Source organism: Somniosus microcephalus, chromosome 8 (assembly GCF_052327205.1).
Source record: "Somniosus microcephalus isolate GS21.2 chromosome 8, FLI_Smic_1.0, whole genome shotgun sequence".
NCBI classification, from domain to species: domain Eukaryota; kingdom Metazoa; phylum Chordata; class Chondrichthyes; order Squaliformes; family Somniosidae; genus Somniosus; species Somniosus microcephalus.
This window is the reverse complement of record NC_140994.1, coordinates 228,397,105-228,423,804: the sequence shown is the minus strand read 5'-3', so window position 1 is coordinate 228,423,804 and position 26,700 is coordinate 228,397,105. Positions and strand designations below refer to the sequence as shown.

Here is a 26,700-nt window from a genome sequence, read left to right as displayed (position 1 = left end):
TAATCATTTCTTCCTAGGGTTTGATGTCTCTTGTACGTCAGTGACCTGCACTGAATGCACTATTCAGGGTGCAGCCTGACCGCAAAACTACACAGCTTGATGACCTAAGTTTAAACTCTATTGATTTGACAATACAGCTCAGCATTCTGTTTGCTTTATTAATTGCTACTTGCAAGCACTGAACAAACATGCTCAATGTGGAACCTGGTATCATTTTTGGATCTCTTCCAGCCTCTCACCCTGACCTGACTAGTTCTACATCATTTGTTTAGTAAATGTGTCTCCATTTTTGATTCCAAAGTGTAAGATCTTGCACTTAGAGTCATAGAATGATACAGCACAGAAGGAGGCCAGTCATCCCATCGTGCCTGTGCTGTAACTGGAATGAATTTCATATAAGACATCGGCCATGCATGATCCAGAGAGTTTTGGAAATCAAATATTTTTATAAGATCCATTTTAGCAGTTTAGTTGTCACATGTAACTTCTTTGGGGGGTCAAACATTAAATAAACACACTTGTAACTGTGGCTCTCAGAAATAATCATCTCATCTTAAAACTTTTCTTTTTGCCTCAAGTTTGTGTGCAACCAACAACGTGCAACCAACAGTGGGAGAAAGTAACATCAAATTGATTCGTTCTGACAACCTCCAGTCCTGCCTTCCAACTGAACTGATTGGTTCTGTCAGGCTCCATTCCTGCCCTTCAACCAATCTGGTTCTGACAACATCCATTCCTACCCGGCAAAAGTTAGGGGGGTGAAATTCCCCATGAGGGCCGTTTGGGGCGCTAAGTAAAAATTGTTTGGAAAGTTAGGCGCTAAGCTTTTCAAACATTAGTTAAATTCCCATTTTTTCTTCCAAGAGGGAAGTGGAGCGTTATCAAGTGCTGCACTTACCTCTTGGAGGGCAAGAGGTGGGGAATGTTCCGATCCGGGGTGATGTGCTCAGCAGGGCCACAAGTGGCCAAGCATGGCGCTGCCGCATTGCAGGGGCTCTTCCCTGCATTAAAGGAAAGGGCCCCACACTGCGAGCCCTGCAGGTTTATTTTTAGATATGTGGGCCACCGGGGAGCAGGAGTGCCGCGCGATCAGCCCGGCACTCGTGCAGAGTGCTGGGCTGACCGATCGCGGCACGGACGTCACAACCGGTGGCCGAAAAGAAATATTTTAAAAAATCGGCAGCTTCTTTTGGCCAGCCGCCCACCGCGCCTTTAAGTTGCGCCCCGCGAGCGGCTGGCCTCACTGTTCGCGACCCCTGCAGCAGTCGGTAACATCGCCAATTGCAAATTTTTCTTCCGAGGCGCTACCGAGGTGCTGTGCACTGAGATGACATCATGAGCTCTGGGCGCAGGAGACCAGGGCGCTACCTGGTAGCGCCTCCCACCAGAGGCGCAAATGAGGGGAATCTCGACCCCTAGGTGACTAAGAGTATTCTTTACTGTGCAAAGTAAAAACAGATTAATAAATTAGATTTGTCATCGGCAGAGAGTCATCAACCGTGGGAGCAAGTTGTCGACTCATGGAGTGAGTGCAGACTTGTTGAAAGTATTCAGAAGGGAACTGGATGAGTTCCTGGTTGAGGCTGATACCACCGCATACAAAAGGTAGGTGGGATATTGGGTGTTGGTCTCCTGGAACTCTTTGGACCTGATTTTCCCATTGGAGGCTTTGTGCGGGCGGATACCTCCAATCGGAAAAAATCTACGCACTTACCTGCCGGCTCCGTAGGTCCTGAGACTTCGATCCTGGGCTTCTCCTGGTCCGCGTGCAGAGGCCCAGGTATCCCAGGGGCACACGCGGTTCACAATCATGGGGAACCAATCAAAGAAAGGAATCCCCCTTCACATTTTTGACAGTTCTCTATGCACGGAACTGTCAAAAGTATAAATGGGGATCACTTAAATAACACAGTTAAACATTAAATAATTTTTTTTTTTAATCATGTATTTAAAATTAGTTAAAATTACATTAAATTAAATATTTTAAACAAAACTTTAATTTTGTGAAAAAAAATTATACGGGGCTAGAAATAAACTTACTTTTTTAAAAAGTCTTTTAAAATTATAAATGAGTGAAAAAAATATTAAATTAAAAAAAAAACTCTTATGCTGGTAAAAAGCAGGCCTTACGCTTTTACCAGGCGTAAAATTTTTAAAGGTTTTCAGCGGGCAGAAGTTGTGCAGAAAATGCAATTCTCTGCCCGCGGAGGCCCTTTTCCCGAGCAGGCAGATGATCTGTCAAGAGAATTCTTGACAAATCGCAAATGCCGGGTACCCGGCACTTGTGAGGCCCCTATGGGTGCGTACACACCTCGTATTCATCCGTGGTGGTCGGAAAATTGGGCCCATTGTGATCACATTCGGGGCTTGGATAGTAATTTCCCAGAATTCCATTTCCCTTACTTGGCCTAAGATTTTAAAACTGTTTTTCGCCTCTCCCAGGAGCTGATACGGCTTTTGGTGGATGGACAGCACTGGGGGGTCATGATTTTATTTGCAACATGACTGTATGGGAAAGGCTTGATGAATCAGCTGGTCTTTTCCTGTCCATCCGTTTAGTATGTTTGTCCTATGTTTGTAAGTACTCAAACCAGCTTAACCAAGATTTTGCTGTATATGAACAAATAATTCTTCATGAAACAAATTTCAAAAAGATTTTGCTGTATATGTATGGCTTGTTATCCATCAATCAAATAAACAGTTATAGCAGGACCTCCTCTGCTCCAATCTGACTGATAATCTTGCTTTTACCATTAAGAATGGAAGCAAGTGTATAACTCTAGCATATGAAAAGATCTTTAACTATTTATGTAAAGCTATCGTTAAGATTCTTTTTAATGTATCTGCAAACATGCCCTTGGCTTCATTGCAACCTGCAGAAAACAGTCTCATCGTCCAGGCTCACCACTCATACATCTGAGAAAGAGAGCATCACTAACATAGCCCCAATTTAAAAAAAGGGTCTTGCCATCCCTGTGGCTTTTAAAGTGGCAGTCCTGTCACCAGTATCCCTTTTAAAGAGGGAGTCACATCATCAGGCCTCCTCTAAAAAGATAGTTTCAGAGATAGCATAGCTTTTTTGGGCACTCATGCATTGCAACATAGGGTGCCTTCCTCTACATGGTCAATTCCCAATCTCAGCGGTGTCGCCATGGGAAGGTGTTGAGCTCTTTCTCTTGTGCATATCCAAATGGCTCACTTCAGAGCTGAATTGTAAGTAGACCAAGAGCTGGTCATATATCTGACCTTTCAGCTGGGAAGTGGTTCACGGATCAGGGAGCATAAAGGACGAGGAGGAGATTAAAAATGCTTTTTACAGAAATGGACATTCACTATAAGTATTCCTTTGGAAAAGGGAGTCTCGCCGTCAGTGGGTCTTTAAAAAAAAATTAAACAGTTAAAAAAAATTAAGATTATCTTTAACACCCATTTGCTTATTTCTATTTAATCTTGTTGATTTTGTTGGAATATATTCGATTAAACAGTATGCACTGGGTGACATCATCTGTGGAAACTGGCAGGAGAAATTATTAAGGCTGCCAGCATAAGGCTTATCTGTTTCCATGCCTCTGCCAGTACTGCACTGCAGCTTATCTGTGGGAGGCCCGTGAGAATGGCAGGGGGTGTTAACTCATCCTTTCATTTTCTCTCTCTTCTTATGGTGGTATGAGGTGGAGAAGAAAACCTGGCCTCTATTTAGTGCCTTTCTCTTATGGAATGGAGCAAGAGGAAATATCTGAAGCATTTGAGTACCTTCTAGTTCACCAATAGATTGTGCCATAATAGAATCACAAAAATTATACCACAGCCAGAGACAATTTGGCCCTTTTATATTCTTCCCATTCAAATACTTATCCAATTCCCTTCTAAATGATGTTCTATTTTCTGTCTCAATAGCTACTTGTGATAAAGCATTCCATCTTCAATTTACCGTCTGTGTGAAACAATTTTTGTAGCTTACCTGTTTGTTCTTCTTGTGATGACCCCCAGTCTATGGCCCTTTGTTATCTATTTGCAAACCATTAGAAAAAAGCTTTCAGAATTTTCCTTGACAAAACCTCTGGTAAAAACAACTGCACACGTTTCAGGTCCCTTGTTATATTAGCTTGCACAAAAGACTGGCAACAAATCCTGGTGCAATAGTTTACACACATAAAGGAAGGCAGAATATAATCACACTGGCACTACCCTATCTGAAGTCAGTTGCATGCTAATTCTTTCCAGAGCCTTTAGAAGAACTTATGCTGTGCCACAGCGGAGCAATTGTCTTACAAAGGGTGGAAGGGGAAGGGGGAAATTAAGAAGCAGGACTACTTTTGCCTTACAGAGGACTGTCTCTGGCAACTAAATGAGGATTTACTTTAATAGACATGTTGGTATTAAACCAAAAGCAGAATATTGCGGATGCTGGAAATCTCGAATAAAGAGAGAAAATGCTGGAAATACTCAGCAAGTCAGGCAGCATCTGTGGAGAGAGGAACAGAGTTAACGTTTCTGATGAAAGGTCACCGGCCTGAAACATTGGCCTAGAAATTCAGTTTGGGCCCGCCAGCTGGTTTGCGCCCAAAAGTTAGCGCTGAGCGCGGAGACAGTTGCGCCCGTCAGATATTCGTTTTTTGCGCCCCAAGTCGGAACCGGGCGCTATTCCAGGGTGTGCCCGCCCCCGCTTGGGGCGCTGAAACTGAATTTCAGCGCTGTAGGCGCCGCTGCGCCACCCGATGCGGTGCGGCAGGCTGCGGTACTGCAGGCCTCCTCCTTCTCTTAAGGTGGAGGTGCCTGCAACGGGGAGATCGCCGCTGGATTGTGCTGGCAAATGAGCCCGGCACCACGGAGAAGTGCCGGGCTCGCGGAAAGCAGCCGGCAATGCCGCGGGGGGTGTGGTGGAGGAGGCCGGGGAAGGAGGTGCGGGCAGGCGGCCGCCGAAAAAGCGGCCGGCCGCACCTCCACCTTTATGCGCCCCACTAAGGCTGCAGTAAGGCCCTGGTCTCCGGATGTAAGTAGCGGCTGCCACGGAGGAGGCGGTGGCAACTGAATATGGGATTCGGGCCGGCATCGGGGCGGAAACGGGGCACTGCGCACACCGATGACGTCATCGGTGCCGGCGCAGCGCTACCGGCTACTGCCACCATTACCGCAGCGCTGAATATCAGCGCGAATTCCTCTATTGGCGCAAAAGCCCTCTTTGGGCGAAAACTGGGCGCAAAGCCAACCGAATTTCTAGGCCATTAACTCTGTTTCTCTCTCCACAGCTGCTGTTTGACCTGCTGAGTATTTTCAGCATTTTCTCTTTTTATTTATGTTGGGATTAATGACATTGGCCAAGAGTTTCCACTTTAGGCGCAATCGGCGATCGGGCGCAAATTGCACTCAAAATTGCGCTAGTTTTAAGAAATCTTTTTTGCTCAAGTTTCCGCTCAAACTCATTTGCATATCACCAAATGTAAAACATTCCATGAACCAGTACAATTGGGCAATGTTTTAGAACGTAATTTAAAAAAAATTGCATTAAAAACTATTCAGCTGAAAATGGGTTTATCGCAAAAATTAAGAATTTTTGATCAGTGTCTAGTCCACCACCTGTGAGTAACCTGATTTTAAATAATTGAAACTGACTTTTAAAAAACTACACTGAACCATTTACTAGTTACATTGGTGTACAGTAGTCAGTTTCTTAGTAAATTAAAATAAGAATATTTAAATGCTTTTAAAACGTGCCTATTAGTGCCCTTGCACCTAAAAAAAGTCTTAACTTTAAGAGCCTCCTTGAAGACCCACAAACGGATGCAATTAGGAGAAACTTGCAATGGTGATTAATTCAACCTGGGGGCTTGGCCAGTTTTGTGGGCAGGGCCAGCTTCCAGTGGAATGTTTTTTAAACTAGTTCAAAAGAGCGCAGAAACTTGATGCGCACTGCACTTGAAATTCCTCGCTCTTTTGCGCTGGTTTGGCCGCTTTTGGGCGAATTGTGCTGAAAAAACCAGTGCAACTGAGCGGAAACTCCTGCCTGTTTTGTCCAACTTGCTGAAGGCGAGGTATGGCAGTGAGAGGCAAGAGGCACCAATATGTGAAAGATGTCAGTGAAGTAAAGGATCTGCTTTTTAACTTTGATTAATGGGATATGTGCCAAGAAGCTTTGGATTTTTTTTGGCGGGGTTGGGGAGAGGGATGAAGTCAAAGCGTACAATCCTATTTCAACTACCCGTGTTGGCCCTGGCTTTGATAGCAAAAGTAGCCCCACAGGTCACAGTGCCAAATGAAGCATTCTATTTTGAGGCTTATATGGTATTTACACAGCCGTTGCTGGGATAGGCAATACGTTTTCGTATGAGTCTGCCACACTTCTCATTGTGCCAGTTGGCAAACAAGTTCCATGCCAGTAAGTCTATTGGTGAAGGCCCCATTTGAGAATTAAATCAAATTTTAATCCCAATATGTTGCATAAAGCTCTCAAGATTGAAAGTCGACCTCTTGTCACTGGCTTGTGAGATTCAGTTTGCTGCCAGACATCTTCACACAACTGTAAAAATCAATTTGGATATGAATTTGTGTCTGCCATGACAAAATAACCTTTGCAACAAGAACAGCTAATTATGTACCACGTGTTTGTTTGACTTGTTATGCAAGCTCTCCTGATACTTATCATAAATGAATGGAAAAAAATTGTGAAGGTAATATTTTGGCATTGTCAGTACACATAGAGCTTAGTCCATAAACATACTTGACAGAACTTTGGATGAGCTTGAACATGAGGTAAAATTATTGTAAATAGCTCTTCCCAATGACGCAGAGTAATGTTAGACGGCACGTGTTTTGAAAACATGGTACTACCCAGCCGTTAATACAAGTATAAATGTTTATATTCAGTAAACATAAGCAGAATTTATAATTTTGGTTCTCAATAAATTTTAAACTACAACACAAAACTACTCTGGAAACGTTAACCCATAAGAGTTTCTCTGCTAAAGTCTTCATTTAAAAAAAATTAAAATATATATAACTGGAAGAGGTAATGGCATAGAAAAGAGAACGATCCCTGTATCAGAATGGCGAGGCTCAAGACCCACCTGAGATTGGGCCTCAGACCTCATTTGGATGAGGCCGGCAAGCTGCAGACACCTGTTGGGCATCCACAGGCAGCTCGCCGGCGAAGTGGATTTTAATTTTGGGCTGCTGCGTCACCGATAATCTGGCAGAGCAGATCGTCTGCCTATTGTAGAACCCAAATCAGATCAATGAGATAAAAATCAGGAGGGCGTTACAACAAGCAGGTGGTCTGCGCCACTAGGTTAGCACCCAAGTGGTGAAGGTGAAAATATACCTAATTTTATTCAAGGGGAAGTGAAGCATGATTTTTGTACCCACTGTCACTATCAAGCCTCCCACAATCAGGTACAGCACAGATTAGATGCACAGTAAAGTAGCATGCTTTAATTCCATCCCCCAAAACAACTTGCTATTGCATCAGTGTGACAATTTAATGTTCTACATTAGTTGTCCTTGTGATCTCTCTAAGCAAGACTGCCAATTTAATGCCACATTATTGGGCATGTTTGTGCTGTAAACTGCGTTGAGTTTGCCTAACCTCATTTCACTTAGAAACATCACAGAGATCAGAGAGGGGAGATTTTCATCCCACAACACAAACCCAGGACCCAGAGGACAGTGTTCTAACTGACTATGTTATTCAATCTGTCTTTGGACCAGTTTTATTTGGAAACCCACGCACAATAGAGTGAGCAAACACCAAAAAGAAAACAGCACATCATCATGCATCTGGTGAATAGCTACAGTATTACAAACGTGATCTCTGTATGATGCAGCTGCACAAATACTAAGTACCGCACTCTGGTTTTATGATTAAAATGATCAAATTTGTTTTTTCTTGGAAAAAAAAACCCCAAATTAGGTCGAGTTCACCTTTAATTCCAACTGCAAGATAACATTTCTCAGGCCCACAGCTGCCTCCTAAAGAATGACCTTGTGGTGATTGATGTAGGGGATGTGGAGCAAACTGACAACTGAACCATTTTTGTCCTGTAAATTGACGCAGGTCAGTGCTTTCTCCAGCAAAAGAACTTTCAGAGCTCAGAAGAATTTAAAACAGAGATTTCCAAGAAAAAAAAGAGCTCTGATGTTTATCATGTGAATCTCAAAGGATGTTTCTGTTCAACCCCTCACAGGCTCAGCAGAATTGACTGCTTGAATACTTTTGTCCATAAAATCCTTTCACATGTTAAGAGAACAGGCATACATCACAACACCTCACCAATTATGAGTTCCTCACGTTAAATTCTTAGCACAAGCCAGCATATCGTCTGAATACTAGAATAGGTTCGTGCCCAGAATTTGTAGCTATTTAAAAACATCCTTCTCAATTTAAGTTACAGATTGGATTGCCCCGTTACGTGTATCAGTGGGAGGACTGTGAGAAAGGACGTTATACAGAAAATAGTGTGTTTAATAAAAAAAAACACCTTTGCCGTCACCAGTAACTGATTTAAACTATTTTAGTGAAAGTTTAAAAACTTTTATTTTATCACAGCAGGAGGGAGAGCCACTATAGAGGTTCTGACAAAAGGTCACAGACCTGAAACGTTAACTCTGTTCCTCTCTCCACAGATGCTGCCTGACCTGCTGCATATTTCCAGCATTTTCTGTTTTTATTATAGAGGATAGGCCATTTGGGTAGGATGGCAGTGCTGTGATTTCAGCAGCATGTTATGTGTTGGGATACTAGCTCTCATACACCACTTCTATGCTTTCTTTGTATGTTTTTATCCTTGTTTTCAAATTCCTTCATGGCCTCGCCCCTCCCTATCTCTGTAATCTCCTCCAGCCCCACAACCCCCAGAGATATCTGCGCTCCTCTAATTCTGACCTCGTGGGCATTCCTGATTATAATCGCTCAACCTTTGGTGGCTGTGCCTTCTGTTGCCTAGGCCCTAAGCTCTGGGATTCCCTGCCTGAACCTCTCCGCCTCTCTACTTCTCTTTCCTCCTTTAAGGCGCTCTTTAAAACCTCTACCCTAATTTATCTTTATGTGGCTCGTTGTCAAATTTTTTGTCTTATACTCCTGTGAAGCGCCTTGGGACATTTTACTATGTTAAAGGTACTATATAAATACAAGTTGTTGTTGTTGCTGTTGTTGTTCAGATAGAGAAGACAGGAAAATGTGACAAGGATTAATTAGCAATCTTATTGTGCGAGGCCCCTTGGGGAGGAGCGATCATAATATGATAGAATTCTTCATTAAGGTGGAGAGTGAAGTGGTTTACTCAGAGACTAGGGTCCTGAATTTAAATAAAGGAAAATACAATGGTATGAGGTGCAGGTTGGCTAGGATGGATTGGGGAATGTTACTTAAAAGGTTGACGGTGGATAGGCAATGGCAAACATTTAAAGATCGCATGGATGAACTACAGAATTTGTTCATCCCTGTTTGGCATAAAAATAAAACAAAAAAGGTGACTCAACCGTGGATGACAAGGGAAATTAGGGATAGCATAAGATCCAAGGAGAGGACATATAAATTGGCCAGAAAAAGCTGCAAACCTGAGGATTGGGAGCAGTTTAGGATTCAGCAAAGGATGACAAAGGGATTAAATAAGAAAGGGAAAATAGAGTATGAGAGTAAGCTTACAGGGAACATAAAAACTGACTGTAAAAGCTTCTATGGATATGTGAAGAGAAAAAGATCGGTGAAGTCAAGCACAGGTCCCTTGCAGTCAGAATCAGGGGAATTTATAATGGGGAACAAAGACATGGCAGACCAATTAAATACATACTTTGGTTCTGTCTTCACAAAGGAGGACACAAATAACCTCCCAGAGATTTCGGGGAACATAGGGAGGAACATAATGAGAGGGAGGAACTGAATGAAATCAGTATATGTAGGGAAATGGTGTTAGGGAAATTGATGGCATTGAAGGCCGATAAATCCCCAGGGCCTGATAATCTACATCGTAGGGTAACAAGGAAGTGGCCCTAGAAATAGTAGATGCATTGCTGGTTATCTTCCAAAATTCTATAGACTCTGGATCAGTTCCCATGGATTGGAGGGTAGCTAATGTAACCCCACTATTTAAAAAAGGTGGTAGAGAGGAAACGGGGAATTATAGACTGGTAAGCCTGACATCAGTAGTGGGGAAAATGCTAGAGTCCATTATAAAAGATGTAATAGCAGAGCACCTGGAAAACAGCGACAAGATCGGACAAAGTCAACATGGATTTACAAAAGGTATATCATGCTTGACTAATCTACTGGAACTTTTTGAGGATGTGACTGGTAGAATAGATAAGGGAGAACCAGTGGATGTGGTGCATTTGGACTTTCAGAAGGCTTTCGATAACGTCCCACATAAGAGGTTAGCGTGCAAAGTTAAAGCACATGAGATTGGGGGTAAGGTACTGACTTGGATAGAGAACTGGTTGGCAGACAGGAAGCAAAGAATTGGAATAAACGGGTCTTTTTCTGAGTGGCAGGCAGTGACTAGTGGGGTACCGCAGGGATCAGTGCTAGGACCCCATCTATTCACAATATATATTAATGATCTAGACAAGGGAACTAGATGTAATATCTCCAAGTTTGCAGACGACACAAAGCTGGGTGGACGCATGTGCTGTGAGGAGGATGCAGAGAAACCCCAGTATGATTTGGACAGATTGGATGATTGGGCAGATGCATGGCAGATGCAGTATAATGTGGATAAATGCGAGGTTATCCACTTTGGTGGCAAAAACAGGAAGGCAGATTATTATCTGAATGGTAATAGATTGGGAAAAGGGGAAGTGCAACGAGACCTGGGTGTCCTTGTGCACCAGTCGCTGAAATGTCAACTCTGCTTATCTCTCCACGGATGCTGCCTGGCCTGCCGAGTGCTTCCAGCATTTTCTGTTGTTATTTCAGATTTCCAGCATCCGCAGTATTTTGCTATTGTGTCACTTAGATTTAATCTCTGTTTTAGAGAGAAAATCAATTCTATTTAGCAAGCGATGCATTTAGATCCTGATATCCTAATTGATAAGCACTGCTGGTGTAGCTCTATGCAATATAGACCAGAAGCTCAAAGGCTTGATCCTAGATCCATGCTGATTTAATTTATTCAGCAGGGTAGTACTTGGAGCCTTTGGGTTGGACAAGGGGAAATTGGCTAGGATTCCTGCTGCATTGTTTTAAATTGATCATTACTCAAAGGACAGGGCTTGGATATGACGCCCTCCACTGTCAAATGACCTGCTGATCCTTACACATGAGGCCACTTGGGTGAGGTGTCAGAGGGTTACCAGTGCCCATGGAACAGTGTCTGAGCAAGAGTCAGTGCATTCAGGAAAGGGGGAGAAATAGGAGATGCATTTAGTGAGTTGGGTGGTGAATACTGACAGATAAACTTGAAATTGCACCATTGATGACATTACTTGCAGATTCTGCTACTCAGACAACATGCCCCTATCGAGATTTAGAACAACTTCTGATGAACTGAATGAGATTACAGCCAGGTATTCCACTCTCAGGTATTCATTATTTTATAATTTTACATATAAACCATCTGAAGTCCTTGATTGCATCGCCACCCTTAATTCTTTCCCAAGTACTTGTTATACTTCAATTAGACTGCAGCCTGCAGGTCACTGTCAGGAATCCATTATTTTATAGACAAATGATTTGAATCTGCTGATGAAATTACAACTCATAATTCAATACCAGTTATCCATGTTTCTGCTATATTAGGTCTTTCCCTTTTTAACAAATTGAATATTTCAAAGTCAATTTCTATACAATTTTTTTTTTCAATTCACGGTGAAAAGACTTTTGTAAAACTTAAAAAAATTATTACTAATATTTGGATTCAATGGCCGCGAAATTTGGTAGGTTGGTGCCTCCTGTTAGTGCCTGGCGGGGCGAATCCAGCGCTGCATGCGACCTTCAGTGGTGAATTAGCGCTGGCGCTAACTGTTAGTGCCTAGACCTCTAGTGCCTCTCACATGGTGACGTCAATGCGCGTGCAACGCCCTGTTAATGGCCCCAATGCAAAATTGCCTTTTGCCCCCTGCTTTAGTTCCTTGTGCCAACAATGCCAGTAAGAGGAGGCGTTGTGCTCTCGGAAGTGTGCTGCAGGAGCGGTAATTAAAGGGAATGCTTCCGTGTCGCTTGAACAACGCGAAAAAGGCGCTTTCAGTGATCGCAGTTTATTACTTGCACCAGTCTGCTGCCTGCGCAACATTTTTTACACCTTTTCCTCAAACATCTGCAAATGCTACACTTTCTGAAAGTGTTGGGGGCTGCAATGGCAATGGCCCAGGTTGCGTTGAAAAGCACCACTGATGACTATGAGGTTATACAGCGTGATTGGCCCCTCCCTTTAAGAGATGGAAGCAGCCCGTGTGACTAAAGAGGGCCGTTTGGACTGTGCATGACCTTCTTTAACGCTCTGCTGGTAGCATCCCGCTCTCAGAGGTTAGCGCCCTAAGTTAGGTGTGTAGCGCTTGATTTAGCGCTCCACTTCCCTCTTGGAACGCTAACAATGAATTTCGCAGGAGTTGACAATGATTAGCACCTGGTGCTAATTCTTCAACTTTTAAAGTTTCAGCGCCCCAAACGGGGCTATGTCGAATTTCTCCCACAATATATCTTGTGATATAAGAAATTAGGCTAAGCTGAGTGCTTTCCAGCAATACGGCACATACATGCCATAGTAAGGCTGTAGGCAATTCCTATTCTCTGAAATATTATCCAGGTAACAATATTCAAATACTACGTAGTGTTTTTGTTGGTTAACAGTTGTTGACTAATCTATTGACAGGAGTGATATATGTCCTAACTGGTATTCCATGGTCTGCTAAACCAGAACGTTCTGCATTAATACATTTCCAACACTACACATTTCAGTGATTGATAACATGGAGTATAAACTCCCTTGGTAACATTACCACATAAAAGCTAATGTAAATTTGAGCTGATTTGGGGGCCAGATGGATGTTTGGCTTCCAGTCATGTGCATTTCATAAGAGAAGACTACGTCACAAATGGTCTCAAGATGTTATTTTAAAAAGAACACATGCAACAACAAAATACTGTAGGGCAATTATTCTAATAAAACCCAAAGCAAAATATCTTGGAAGCAGATTTCCAACAAGATTTGACTTGCTATTTGGAACAAAAATCGTAGTTGATGTTTTACTTTGTAATGTTCTTGCCGTTACAATCTATAATGGCGTTAGCAGTTCTGAGATGTCTTTTAACCTGGTGAATCAGGTCTTACATTTGTTTACACGTTTCTGTTGTGATTTTGTCACAGAAAAAGGGAGAAACTCTGCTGGTTCTTTATTTCTGTTACACAACAGTGTCAGTCTCTCTCTCAATGGCAAGTTTCCAGAGTTTGTGCTTAGACTAATATAAGTGGTGATCTTTTGAACTCCAGCACCACCAAGCAACACCTTTATCCCAGATGCCCTGTCTAACTGTAACCTTTATACTCAGCAACTATTCCAGATTGCAGATCCATGGTTCCCCACACACTCCTTATTTCAGTCACGTTCTCCGGAGGATCCTCCAGGTGAGCGCCTTCCCTACAAGGGAGGGAGGGGAAATATTGGCCTGTATTTTCTGATCGCAGGCCTCCCGCGGGCGGAGGCCTGCTATCTGGAAAAATCCACGCCCTTACCTGAGGGCTCCCGGGATGCACACGCTTCCGCTCCTGGGCCTCTCCAAACTGCAAGTGCACAGGGCCCACGTATCCCAGAGACCCATTCTACACAACCTCTTATCATAGGGCAGCCCTCTCATCCTAGGAATTGATCTAGTGAACCTTTGTTGCCCCGCCTCCAAGGCAAGTATACCCTTCCTTAGATAAGGAGACCAAAACTGTGCACAGTACTCCAGGTGTGGTCTCACCAAGGCCCTGTACAATTGTAGCAAGACTTCCTTACTCTTATACTCCAACCCCCTTGAAATAAAGACCAACATGCCATTTGCCTTCCTTATTGCTTGCTGTACGTGCATGCTAGCTTTCTGTGTTTCTTGCACGAGGACACCCAAATCTCTCTGAACACCAACATTTGGAAGTTTCTCACCATTTAAAAACATATTCTATTTTTCTATTCTTCCTACCAAAGTGAATAATCTCATATTTCTCTACATTATACTCCATCTGCCACCTTACTGCCACTCACTTAGTCTATCTATATCCCTTTGTAGCCTCTTTGTGTTCTCCTCACAGCTTACTGTCCCACCTAGCTTTGTATCATCAGCAAACTTGGATACATTACACTCTGTCCCTTCATCTAGGTCATTAATATAGATTGTAAATAGCTGAGGCCCCAACACTGATCCTTGCGGCACCCCACTAGTTACAGCCTGCCAACCTGAAAAAGATCCGTTTACCCCTACTCTCTGTTTTCTGTCTGTTAACCAATCCTCTATCCATGCTACTAAATTACCCCCAACCCCATGAGCCCAAATCTTGTGTAATAATTTTTTATATGGCACCTTATCGAATCCAAATATACTACATCCACTGGTTCCCCTTTATCTACCCTGCTAGTTACATCCTCAAAAAACTCTAATAAGTTTGTCAAACATGATTTCCCTTTCATAAAACTATGTTGACTCTGCCTAATCATGCTATGATTTTCTAAGTGACTTGATACCACTTCCTTAACAATGGATTCCAGCATTTTCCTGACGACTGATGTCAGGCTAACTGGCCTGAAGTTCCCTGTTTTTTCTCTCCCTCCTTTCTTGAATAGCGGTGTTACATTTGTGACCATCCAATCCGCTGGGACCTCTCCAGAATCTAGGGAATTTTGGAAGATCAAAACCAATGCATCCACTATCTCTTCAGCCACCTCTTTTAGAACCCTAGGATGTAGGCTGTCAGGTCCAGGGGATTTGTCAGCTTTTAGTCCCATAAGTTTCTCTAGTACTTTTTCTCTACCGCCCAACACAAATTGATACCCCATTATCTCAGGTGCTTTATTGAATGTGGGAGCGGGAAGGATCATAGCCCATGTTGACTGACTCAGGCTCAGAAAGTTTGAGCACAAGAATGCCATCATCCTTACTCCCACAAGGGGCCGCCAACTAAAAGACTCGCGGACACCACCCCTAGCACACAGCAGCGTTACTGCTATCCTTTCCTACCATACCTCAGATTCTGTGGTAACTGATGATGGCACCTTTAAACTGCCCACCCACCCAAGGCCCAATGCTGCTGTTTCTACTTTCCACCTGAGTCCTTGCCTACTGTTGCCTCTAATTTAGCCACCTGCCTGAGTCCTGGTGCTGCTGCCTCCCACAGAGACAAGAGAGAAGTATCAACAGGAGAGTAAGAAAGGGAACGAGAAAGCACGTAGTAAAGTGCAGAGAAGGGAGAGAAACTGTGTGAAGACAGGGAGGGGAGATAGACAGAAATGATTGGGGAAGAGAAATAGAAGTAAAGATGAAAGGCTCACAGAAGTGGAGAGAGAAAGACGTAAGAGGAGGAGACACAGAAATGAAGGAGAGAGACTGAAGTGAAGGAAGAAATAGAGAGAAGCTGAAGTGAAAAGAGTGACTGGAGTAAAGATGGTGTGGGATGTAAAGAAGTGAAGGAGGGGAGTGAGAGAGAGGGAGAGAGAGAGAGAGAATGAAGTGGAGTTAGAGAAGCCAGAAATGAAGGAGAAATCAATTCAGAATGCATTTACAGTACAACTGAACTATCAGTGCAAAGTGGATTCTGCACTGCACCAACAGTAACGTTATAGAGTAAATGTTTCTTTAATCAGACACGGCCCATTTACTAATTACATCACAAGGATCCAGCTCAGTGCATCAAAGTGTTATTTTCAATTCCGGGAGGAGGCTGATCCAAAAACATTAATGAGTGAAATTTGGTATTTGATGAGTCGTACTGCACAGCTCTTTGGTGCTGATATCCTGATCCAGAATCTCATTGTCTGCAGCAGGATCCACTTTGCACTGATGGTAAAGATGTACTATAACTGCACTCTAAATTGTTCTCTCCGCCTTCATTTCAGTCTTTCTCTTCGCCTTTGTAGTGTATGTATCTTTAAGGGGAGAACTACTTTTTACATGTTCCTGTATACTGTAGTACCGGCAGTGACCACACCTGTATATAAACCCTGAGTAGGGATCTGTACTGTTAGTTTTAGAGTAACCCTCATCCAGTAAACACCTGTTGATTGTTCCTCTGCAGTCTCTGTCTATTTATTGAAGGACACCATACATCAAGATTCACAGATTTAACATTGGCGACGAGTCGATTTGAACCTACCTGCAACACTGCAGAAGAAGGCCGATTCCAGGGACATGGGCGTCGACCATCCGGCGGAGACTCCAGTGAGACGGGCTGGTAGCAGGTACGGCGCAGACCCTTCCCGGACGGTGGTGGCTGGAGCCGACCGACGGCACAGGGGCAGGCCGAGCAGCGTCGACGGGGTAAGAGAGAGGGTAAAGCACATAGCGCGCAGCCGGGGTTGAAGACCGAGCAGCGTCAACGAGAGAGGCGTGCAGGAAAATGCGCAGAGCGCGGCTGGTGTTCAAGGGCTCAGCAGCGTCCGCGGGGGAAGAAAGGAAAGCGCGGGAGACGCCATTTGAGCCGCAGCGGAGAAGAAGGGAGAGCACGGGAGACGCCATTTGAACTGCAGCGGAGAAGAAGGGAGAGCGCGGGAGACGCCATTTTTGAGCCACAGTGGAGAAGAAGGGAGAGCGCGGGAGCTGCCATTTTTGAGCCACAGCGGAGAAGAAGGGAGAGCGCGGGAGACGCCATTTTTAGCCAGTCTAACCACACCCAGGGATGCCAAAGAGTGGCAGTGTCACAGCGTTCGACAATGAAGTCGAAGATTGGGAGACATATGTAGAATGCATAGAAGTGTACTGCAAGGTGAATGAAGTGCCAGATGCCAGGAAAGCACTGGTATTGTTGAATTCCATAGGTGCAAAAACATATGGCTTACTGCGAAACCTAGTAACCCCAGAGAAGCCAGTGGAAAAGGATTTTGAAAGCATAGTGGCAATCCTACAGGACCACTTAAACCCCACACCGCTGCTGATAGCAGAAAGATTTAAGTTTCACAAAAGGAACCAGCATAAAGATGAAAGTAATGCTGAGTATTTAACGGAACTGCGCAAGCTATCGAAACACTGCCAGTTTGGAACGGGACTAGCAGATACTTTAAGGGACAAGTTTGTGTGTAGGCTTCAAAGTGAAGGAACCCAGAAACGGCTTCTATCAGAAAAGGATCTTACGCTGGACAAGGCTTTCAGCATGGCAGTATCACATGAAGCAGCCGCACGGGGCGCTGCAGAGATGCAACGGAGACCGCAAGAATATGGCACAAATGAAATGTCATATGGAGCAGTGAAGTGTTATCGCTGCAGCAGAACAACACACGACCATAAGGATTGTTGGTTCAAGGACCAAGTGTGCAGACAGTGTGGAAAAGTAGGACACATAGCAAGAGTCTGCAGGTCAGGAAAGAAAACCAGCAGCAAGAAATCTCCACAATAGAAGTACAAAAAGGTACATAAGGTGACGGAGAGTAATTCAGACAAACAGAAAAGTGAAACAGACTCCGGAAGCAAGGAGCTGGGTTGTCTGAAACTACATAATGTAATCAAAATGGAGGATCACCAAACTATCTGGGTCACGCTCAAGATAGATGGAGTCCAAGTGAAAATGGAATTGGACACAGGATCAGCCCTAACAGTCATAAACCGAAGGGACTACAAGCGGCTATTCTCACATATACCCTTGAGAGATACAGAGATTGTCTTGAAGACGTACACGGGGCAAAAAGTCTACCCCAAAGGAAAAATAAGGGTGAACGTTATATATAATGGCAAGGAAACACCAACAATGGACCTATATGAATTGCCAGATGGAGGACCACCACTACTAGGACGTGAATGGACCCAGAAGACACAGCTAGATTGGCATTCCATACAAGCACTGACTGTAGATGCCAAAAAGGATGACGACGTCACACCTGGACAACTGTCAAAAATGCTAACTGATGCACAAGAAGTGTTCCAGGAGGGACTCGGAACACTAAAAGGCATAACAGCGACGATCAAAATAGAGGAAAATGCAAGCCCAAAGTTTTTTAAGGCCAGACCAGTGCCTTATGCGATCTGCCCAGCTGTCGAAGCAGAGCTGGAAGGTTTGGAACATTCAGGAGTACTGTCCAAAGTGGACTGGAGCGAGTGGGCTACACTCATCGTTCCTGTAATGAAGAGGTCGTTGAGTAATACGCCTGGGGAACCAAAGAAGATTCGCATCTGTGGGGACTTTAAGGTGACAGTGAACCCAGTCCTTCACACGGTACAATATCCGCTTCCGCAGATTGAAGATATTTTCGCCTCGCTATCTGGAGGGAAACGCTTCACGAACATTGATCTGGCCCAGGCGTACCTGCAAATGGAGGTAGAAGAAGCCTCGAAACAGTACCTCACGATCAACACTCATAAAGGTCTCTACCAATACAACCGGCTGGTGTTCGGGGTAGCATCAGCTCCGGCTATTTGGCAAAGGGCAATGGTTTAAGTCCTGCAAGGGATTCCAGGGACCCAGTGTTATTTGGACGACATCCTGGTCACAGGCGAAAATGACAGTGATCACCTCGCCAACCTGGAGCAGGTGCTCACTAGATTGAAGGAATATGGGCTCCGAGCTAATCGCCACAAATGCGAGCTTTTCCAGAAGCAGATCTCGTATTGTGGCCACGTTATTGATGAAGAGGGGTTACATAAGTCCCCTGAAAAGATTGAGGCAGTAGTCAAGGCTCCAGCACTGGAAAATGTGCCACAACTGAGGTCGTTCCTCGGGCTGGTGAACTACTACCATAAGTTCTTGCCAAATTTGTCTACAGTACTACACCCACTGAACACCCTACTGCAAACGGGGGTACCATGGAAGTGGAATGACGAATGTAAACGAGCTTTCCTGAAGTGCAAAGAATTGATCACATCAAAAGAGGTGTTGGCTCATTTCAACCCAGCACTACCAATTCGGTTGGCGTGTGATGCAGCAACCTATGGTATTGGAGCGGTGCTGTCGTACAAATTCCCGGACAGCTCGAAGAGGCCAGTAGCCTTTGCGTCTCGGTCACTAACCTCAGCCGAGCGTAACTACGCCCAGATTGACAGGGAGGCCCTCAGCCTAGTGTGGGGAGTGAAAAAGTTCAACCACTATCTGCACGGGCAGAATTTCACCTTGCTGACTGACCACCAACCACTTGTCTCCATCTTTAATCCAAAGAAGGGCGTTCCGGTGATGACTGCGCAACGGCTACAAAGATGGTCCCTTTTTCTAGGGGTGAACCAATATGAAATAGAGGAGTTTGCACATTCTCCCCGTGTTTGCGTGGGTTTTCTCCGGGTGCTCCGGTTTCCTCCCACAGTCCAAAGATGTGCGGGTTAGGTTGATTGGCCATGATAAAAAATTGGCCCTTAGTGTTAAGGGGGATTAAATACGTGGGGTTACGGGGATAGGGCTTGGGTGGGATGGCTGTTGGTGTAGGGACCGGGTGCTAGGGTTTGGATGATCAGCCATGATCTCGTTGAATGGCGGAGCAGGCTCGAAGGGCCGAATGACCTACTCCTGCTCCTATCTTCGATGTTTCTATGTTTCTATAAGGGCACGAAACAGCATGGAAACGCTGATGGGCTATCGCGCCTGTCACTGCCTACTGCGGAGGAAGCACCAGCAGTGGACCCTGTCGAAATATTTTATTCGACTATAATTGAACGCTTGCCAGTAACTAACGCGGATACAGAGAAGGAGACCCGAAATGACCCGACACTGTCTCGGGTATATGATTTGACGGTGAAGGGATGGCCAACACATGGCGACTCACTGTTGCCAGCATTCTCATCCAGAAGAGAACAGCTGTCAGTATGCCAGGGGACCTTGATGTGTGGATCCCGAGTGGTAATTCCACCCAAGTTAAGGGAGAGAGTGCTCAATGAGCTTCATGAAGGCCATCTGGGAGGGGTGAAAATGAAAAGCCTAGCCAGGGCTTATGTGTGGTGGCCGGGGATCGATCAGCAAATCGAGGACCTGACAAAGAGCTGCTCAGGATGCCAGAAGTTCCAAAATGCACCACCACATGCCACTCTACACCCATGGGAGTGGCCCTCCTCTCCATGGCAATGGGTGCATATTGATTTTGCTGGTCCATTCATGGACTCAATGTTTTTAATAGCCGTGGATGCGCACTCGAAATGGCCTGAGGTGATCAAAATGTCCTCCACCACCATGGAGAAAACTATTGCAGTCCTACGGATCATATTTGCCAGGAACGGCTTGCCAGAGCAGATTTGCTCTGATAACGGACCACAGTTTGTGTCCGAAGAGTTTCGGAAATTTATGAAAAGGAATGCGGTAAGGCATTACACATCCGCCCCGTATCATCCAGCCACAAATGGATTGGCTGAGAGGTTCGTACAAACCTTTAAAAAGGCAGTAAGGGCCATGTGCGATGACGACATTCCACTGCAGCATAAGGTGGACAATTTCCTGTTAGCCTACAGAAATGCGACACATGCAATCACCAACCAGGCCCCGGCCATGATGTTCTTTAACCGAAGGTTGAGATCTCGTCTGGATTTGCTCAGACCAAATGTACGAAGAGATGTTGAGAATAAGCAATTCCAGCACATCAATGAGAAGCCGACAAGGAGCTTCAATATAGGGCAACCAGTCTTGGCCCGCGACTACCGAACAGAGAAATGGCAACCAGGAATGATATGCACACGGCAGGGGCCACTAATGTACACAGTGGATGTTGGGGAGAACATTGTGAGACGCCATGTTGACCAGATCCTAGAGTCACAGGAACGAGTCAACCCCATGTCTCGCGTACCTGGTGATGAACCCGACATACAGGTAGCATCTACCCCAGAAACAGTAGCATCGGAAGCTGATGAACCAACCGACGACAGGGGGCCAGAATCAGCTCCGCACCAAGAGCAAGACACTCAGGAAAGGCGCTATCCAGAAAGGATCAGGAAGCCGCCCCAAGACTGAATTTATAAATGGACTATTTTCAGTTAATTTTGCATGTTAGAAGTGTTAATTGTTAAATGAATGTTATGGTACTGTTAATCTAAAAGGGGAGGAATTGTAGTGTATGTACCTTTAAGGGGAGAGCTACTTTTTACAGCACCTGTATACTGTAGTACCGGCAGTGACCACACCTGTATATAAACCCTGAGTAGGGATCTGTACTGTTAGTTTTAGAGTAACCCTCATCCAGTAAACACCTGTTGATTGTTCCTCTGCAGCCTCTGTCTATTTATTGAATGATACCATACATCAAGATTCACAGATTTAACAGCCTTCATTTAACTTTTTCTCTTCTCCTTTACTGCAACCTCTCTTTCTTTCATTTCTGTACCTTTAAGAGAAGAACTGATTCTATACTGCTGTACCGGCAGTGACCACCCCTGTATATAAAGCCATAGCAGGCTTCTGTATTTCAGTCTTGAATTACTCTCCGTTCAGTAAATACCTGTTTTATTGTTCTCCTGCAGTCTGAGTATTATTGATCCTCGGACACTACACTGGCGACGGGCAGGTTTGAACTCACCTGCAGTACTGCATCACCTCACGGGGATCTTTTCCCTGAAGAGAAGCTTCCTGGAGGCCGAAGTCAGAACGGCAGGCGTCAACCGCGGGCAACCGCCCAGGGATCCATCGGAGAGTTGCAGGGGAGGCTGTGGAGAGCTGGGCCTGGCTCCCCAGTCGAGGTGTTCCAGCAAGTCGTGCTGGTAGCAGGTAGTGCGCTGACCCTTCCGGACTGCGGCGGGCTCGATTGAGCGGCTCTGCAAAGGGGCCGTGCAGCGTCATCGGGAGGAAGAGAGAGAGAGAGGGTGGAGCGCACAGGGCGTGGTCGGTGCTCAAGAACAGGGCAGCGTGGAGAGGATAGAATGCGGGGAAGGAAAGGTGAGACGTGCCGAAGCCGCGGGTCGCCGCCATTACCCTGTAGAACGCTAGCAGCAGCGTGGCAACAAGGGGAAGAAGGAAAAGCGCGGGAGGCGCCATTTTATTCCATTGGGGAAGAAAGAAAAGCGCGGGAGGTGCCATTTTATTACATTGGGGAAGAAGAAAAAGCGCGGGAGGCGCCATTTTAAATCACCCAAGATGCCGAAGAGTGGCAGTATCACTACTTTCGACAACGAGGTAGAAGACTGGACCACGTAGGTGGAAAGAATTGAAGTGTACTGCAATGCCAATGAGGTGGCCAATGGAAAGAAGGCGTCGGTATTATTAAATTTGATGGGCGCGAGAACGTACGGCCTATTGCAGAATTTAATTACCCCAGCTAAACCAATGGAGAAAAGTTTTGAAGAGATTGTTAATATCTTACAGGAACACCTAAACCCTACACCGCTGCTGATAGCAGAAAGATTCAAGTTCCATAAAAGGAACCAGCACAAAGATGAGAACAATGCTGACTATCTTACGGAACTACGCAAGTTATCGAAGCACTGCCAGTTCGGAGCAGGACTGGCAGACACCTTGAGGGATAAGTTTGTCTGCGGGCTCCAGAGTGAAGGAACCCAGAAACGACTACTTTCGGAAAAGGACCTGACGCTAGAACAGGCTTTCAGCGTGGCAGTATCCTACGAAGCAGCAGCACGGGGAGCTGCGGAAATACAACAGAAACCACAGGAATACAGTGCTAACGAAATGGCGTATGGAGCAGAAAAGTGCTATCGCTGCGGCAGAACAACCCATGATCAGAAGGACTGCTGGGTTAAGGACAAAGTGTGCAGGCAATGTGGGAAAATGGGACACATAGCAAGAGTCTGCAGGTCGGGAAAGAAAACCAACACTACAAGAACTACTAAGGAAAAGTACAAGAAAGTAAAGAAATTGACAGACAGTAGTTCGGAAGATCAGGAGAGTGATAAGGACTCCGGGAGCAGGAGACTAAGTTGTCTAAAGTTACACAACGTGATCGCAAAGGAGGATCACCGAACCATTTGGGTCACCCTCATTATAGCAGGGTCCCCAGTAAAGATGGAATTGGACACAGGATCAGCCCTAACTGTCATGAATCGACGAGACTATGAGCGGCTATTCTCACACATACCCTTGAAGGACACGTCCATTGTATTGAAGACATACACGGGGCAAAAAGTCTACCCCAGAGGAAAAATAAGGGTGCCAGTTGAATAGAACGGCAAGGAAACACAGAAACTGTATCTATATATACTACCAGATGGAGGACCACCATTATTGGGACGTGAATGGATCCAAAAAATACAATTGGATTGGCATTCCATTCAGGCGCTAACTGTGACTGATAAAAAGGATGATGACGTCACACCTGGTCGACTGTCAAAAATTCTAACTGACGCGAAAGAGGTGTTCCAACAAGGACTTGGGACTCTAAAAGGAGTAATGGCAATGATAAAAATCGAAGATAACGCAAACCCAAAAATTTTTAAGGCCAGACCGGTACCTTACGCGATCTGCCCAGCCGTTGAAGCAGAGCTGGAGAGTCTGGAGCATTCGGGTGTGCTGTCCAAGGTGGACTGGAACGAGTGGGCCACACCCATCATTCCTGTAATGAAGAAATCATTGAGCAGCACGCCTGGGGAACCGAAGAAGGTTCGCATCTGTGGGGACTTCAAGGTAACTGTGAACCCAGTCCTGCACACAGTACAATATCCACTTCCACGGATAGAAGATATTTTCGCCTCACTATCTGAAGGGAAACGCTTTACAAAGATTGATCTGGCCCAAGCGTATCTACAAATGGAGGTGGAAGAAGCATCTAGGAAATACCTCACGATAAACACTCACAAAGGCCTTTACCAGTACAATCGACTGGTATTCGGGGTAGCATCAGCCCCCGCTATTTGGCAGAGGGCAATGGAACAAGTCCTGCAAGGGATCCCGGGGTCCCAGTGTTATTTGGACGACATCCTGGTTACGGGCGAAAATGACAGTGAACACCTTGCTAACCTGGAGCAGGTGCTCACGAGATTACAGGAATATGGGCTACGAGCCAACCGCCCCAAATGCGAGTTCTTCAGGAGACAAATCTCGTATTGTGGCCACATGATTGATGAGGAAGGGTTGCATAAGTCGCCGGACAAGATTGAGGCTGTAGTCAAGGCTCCAGCACCGGAAAATGTGTTGCAACTGAGGTCGTTCCTCGGGTTGGTGAACTACTACCAAAAGTTCTTGCCGAATTTATCGACAATTCTGCACCCACTGAATGCCCTACTGCAAACTGGAGTAACATGGAGATGGAGTGATGAGTGTAAGCGTGCCTTTCAGAAATGTAAATGCCTAATCACTTCAAAAGAAGTATTGGCCCACTACAATCCAACACTACCGATTCGGTTAGCATGTGATGCGTCTCCCTACGGTATCGGAGCGGTGCTGTCACACAAATTCCCTGACGGTTCAGAGAGGCCAATAGCCTTTGCGTCGCGCTCGTTAACCTCAGCCGAGCGTAACTACGCCCAGATTGACAGGGAGGCCCTCAGCCTGGTGTGGGGGGTGAAGAAGTTCAATCACTATCTGCACGGGCAGAAATTCACCCTACTGACTGATCATCAGCCCCTGGTCTCCATTTTTATCCCAAAGAAGGGCGTTCCAGTGATGACGGCGCAACGGCTGCAAAGATGGTCACTTTTTCTAGGGGCACATCAGTACGACATAGAGTACAAGGGTACGAAACAGCATGGAAACGCTGATGGGCTGTCATGCCTACCGTTGCCTGCGGTAGAGGAAGCACCTGCAGTGGACCCTGTTGAGATATTCCATGCGACCATAGTCGAATTTCTACCTGTTACAAACTCAAGTATAGAGAAGGAAACCCGAAATGACCCGACACTCTCTCGGGTCTATGATTTGACGGTGAAGGGATGGCCAGTACATGGCGACTCACTGTTGCCAGCATTCTCGCCAAGGAGAGAACAGCTGTCAGTGTGCCGGGGGACCTTGATGTGTGGATCCCGAGTGTTAATTCCACCCAAGTTGAGAGATAGAGTGCTCAATGAGCTTCATGAGGGTCATCTGGGAGGGGTGAAAACGAAGAGCCTAGCCAGGGCGTTTGTGTGGTGGCCGGGAATCGATAAAGAAATCGAGGATATGACCAAGAGATGCACAGGATGCCAGGAGGTCCAAAACGCTCCACCACAGGCCCCGCTACATCCATGGGAGTGGCCCTCATCTCCATGGCAACGGGTACACATTGATTTTGCTGGTCCATTTATGGACTCAATGTTCCTAATCGCTGTGGACGCCCATTTGAAATGGCCAGAGGTCATCAAAATGTCCTCCACCACCACGGAGAAAACTATTGCAGTCCTATGGACCACCTTTGCCAGGAATGGCTTGCCAGAACAGATTTGCTCCGACAATGGGCCACAGTTTGTGTCAGAGGATTTCCGGAGGTTTCTGAGGAATAATGGTGTGAAGCATTACACATCTGCCCCATATCATCCAGCCACACATGGATTGGCTGAGAGGTTTGTTCAGACCTTTAAAAAGGCCATAAAGGCAATGCATAATGACGACATACCACTACAACACAAGGTGGATAATTTCTTGTTTGCTTACCGGAATGCGACACATGCAGTCACCAACCAAGCTCCAGCCATAATGTTCTTCAACCGAAGGCTAAGATGTCGCCTGGATTTGCTCAAACCAAACATAAGACGAGATGTTGAGGATAAGCAATTCCAGCGCATAAATGAGAAGCCAACCAGGAGCTTCAAGGTAGGGCAACCAGTTTTGGCCCGCGACTACCGAACAGAAAAATGGCAGCCAGGAACGATATGCACACAGCAGGGACCACTAATGTACACAGTGGACGTTGGAGAGAGCATCGTGAGACGCCATGCTGACCAGATTCTAGAGTCACAGGAAGAAGCCAAACCCTTACCACGAGCAGGTGCACCTGGTAATCAACCCGAAGTACAGATTGCGTCTACCTCAGAAGCAGTGGTATTGGAAGCTGACGAACCAACCAATGACAATGAGCCAGAATCAACTCCACCACAAGAACAGGATACTCGAGAAAGGCGCTATCCAGTCAGGATCAGGAAGCCTCCTCAAAGACTGAACTTATAAATGATTATTTCAGTTGATGTATATAGTACAGAGAAAATTGTAATTGTAATTAGTTATTATTTAGTTGTTAAATGAATGTTATGTACTGTTTATCTAAAAGGGGAGGAATTGTTGTGTATGTACCTTTAAGAGAAGAACTGATTCTATACTGCAGTACCGGCAGTGACCACCCCTGTATATAAAGCCATAGCAGGCTTCTGTATTTCAGTCTTGAATTACTCTCTGTTCAGTAAATACCTGTTTTGTTCTTCTCCTGCAGTCTGAGTATTATTGATCCTCGGACACTACATCCTCCTTCACAAGGAGCGAGAGCGAGAGAGACCGAAGTGAAGTGAGAGGATGCGATAAAAACATTTAAATAAAGATTTCTCCGATCAAATAGGAGAGTTTTAATGTGGAACAACTAGAAGGGGTGTGGGATAATACTTTGGAGGATTACATATTATGAAGGATTGCATATTTTTTAACCCTTAACAACCCTCAGCACTTATACACCAATCTACAGTCTACAAGGAACAACAGTGCCCTTGCAAATAGTTTGTTGGTTTGTCTGGTGACTTTACTTCAGATTTAACTGTTTGTTTAATATCAGTACCAGTTGCAA

The 26,700-nt window shown here is 45.3% G+C and overlaps 1 long non-coding RNA gene across 1 annotated transcript in view; it reads right to left on the bottom strand.

Annotated features, from left to right (window-relative positions):
• The window catches only part of LOC147114141 (uncharacterized), a 109,684-nt gene that overhangs the window by 2,322 nt on the left and 80,662 nt on the right, over nt 1-26,700 (bottom strand). The window contains exon 4 of the long non-coding RNA XR_015079360.1: nt 3,962-4,008. This is a non-coding gene — a long non-coding RNA (uncharacterized LOC147114141). The remainder of the gene's footprint in view (nt 1-3,961; nt 4,009-26,700) is intronic.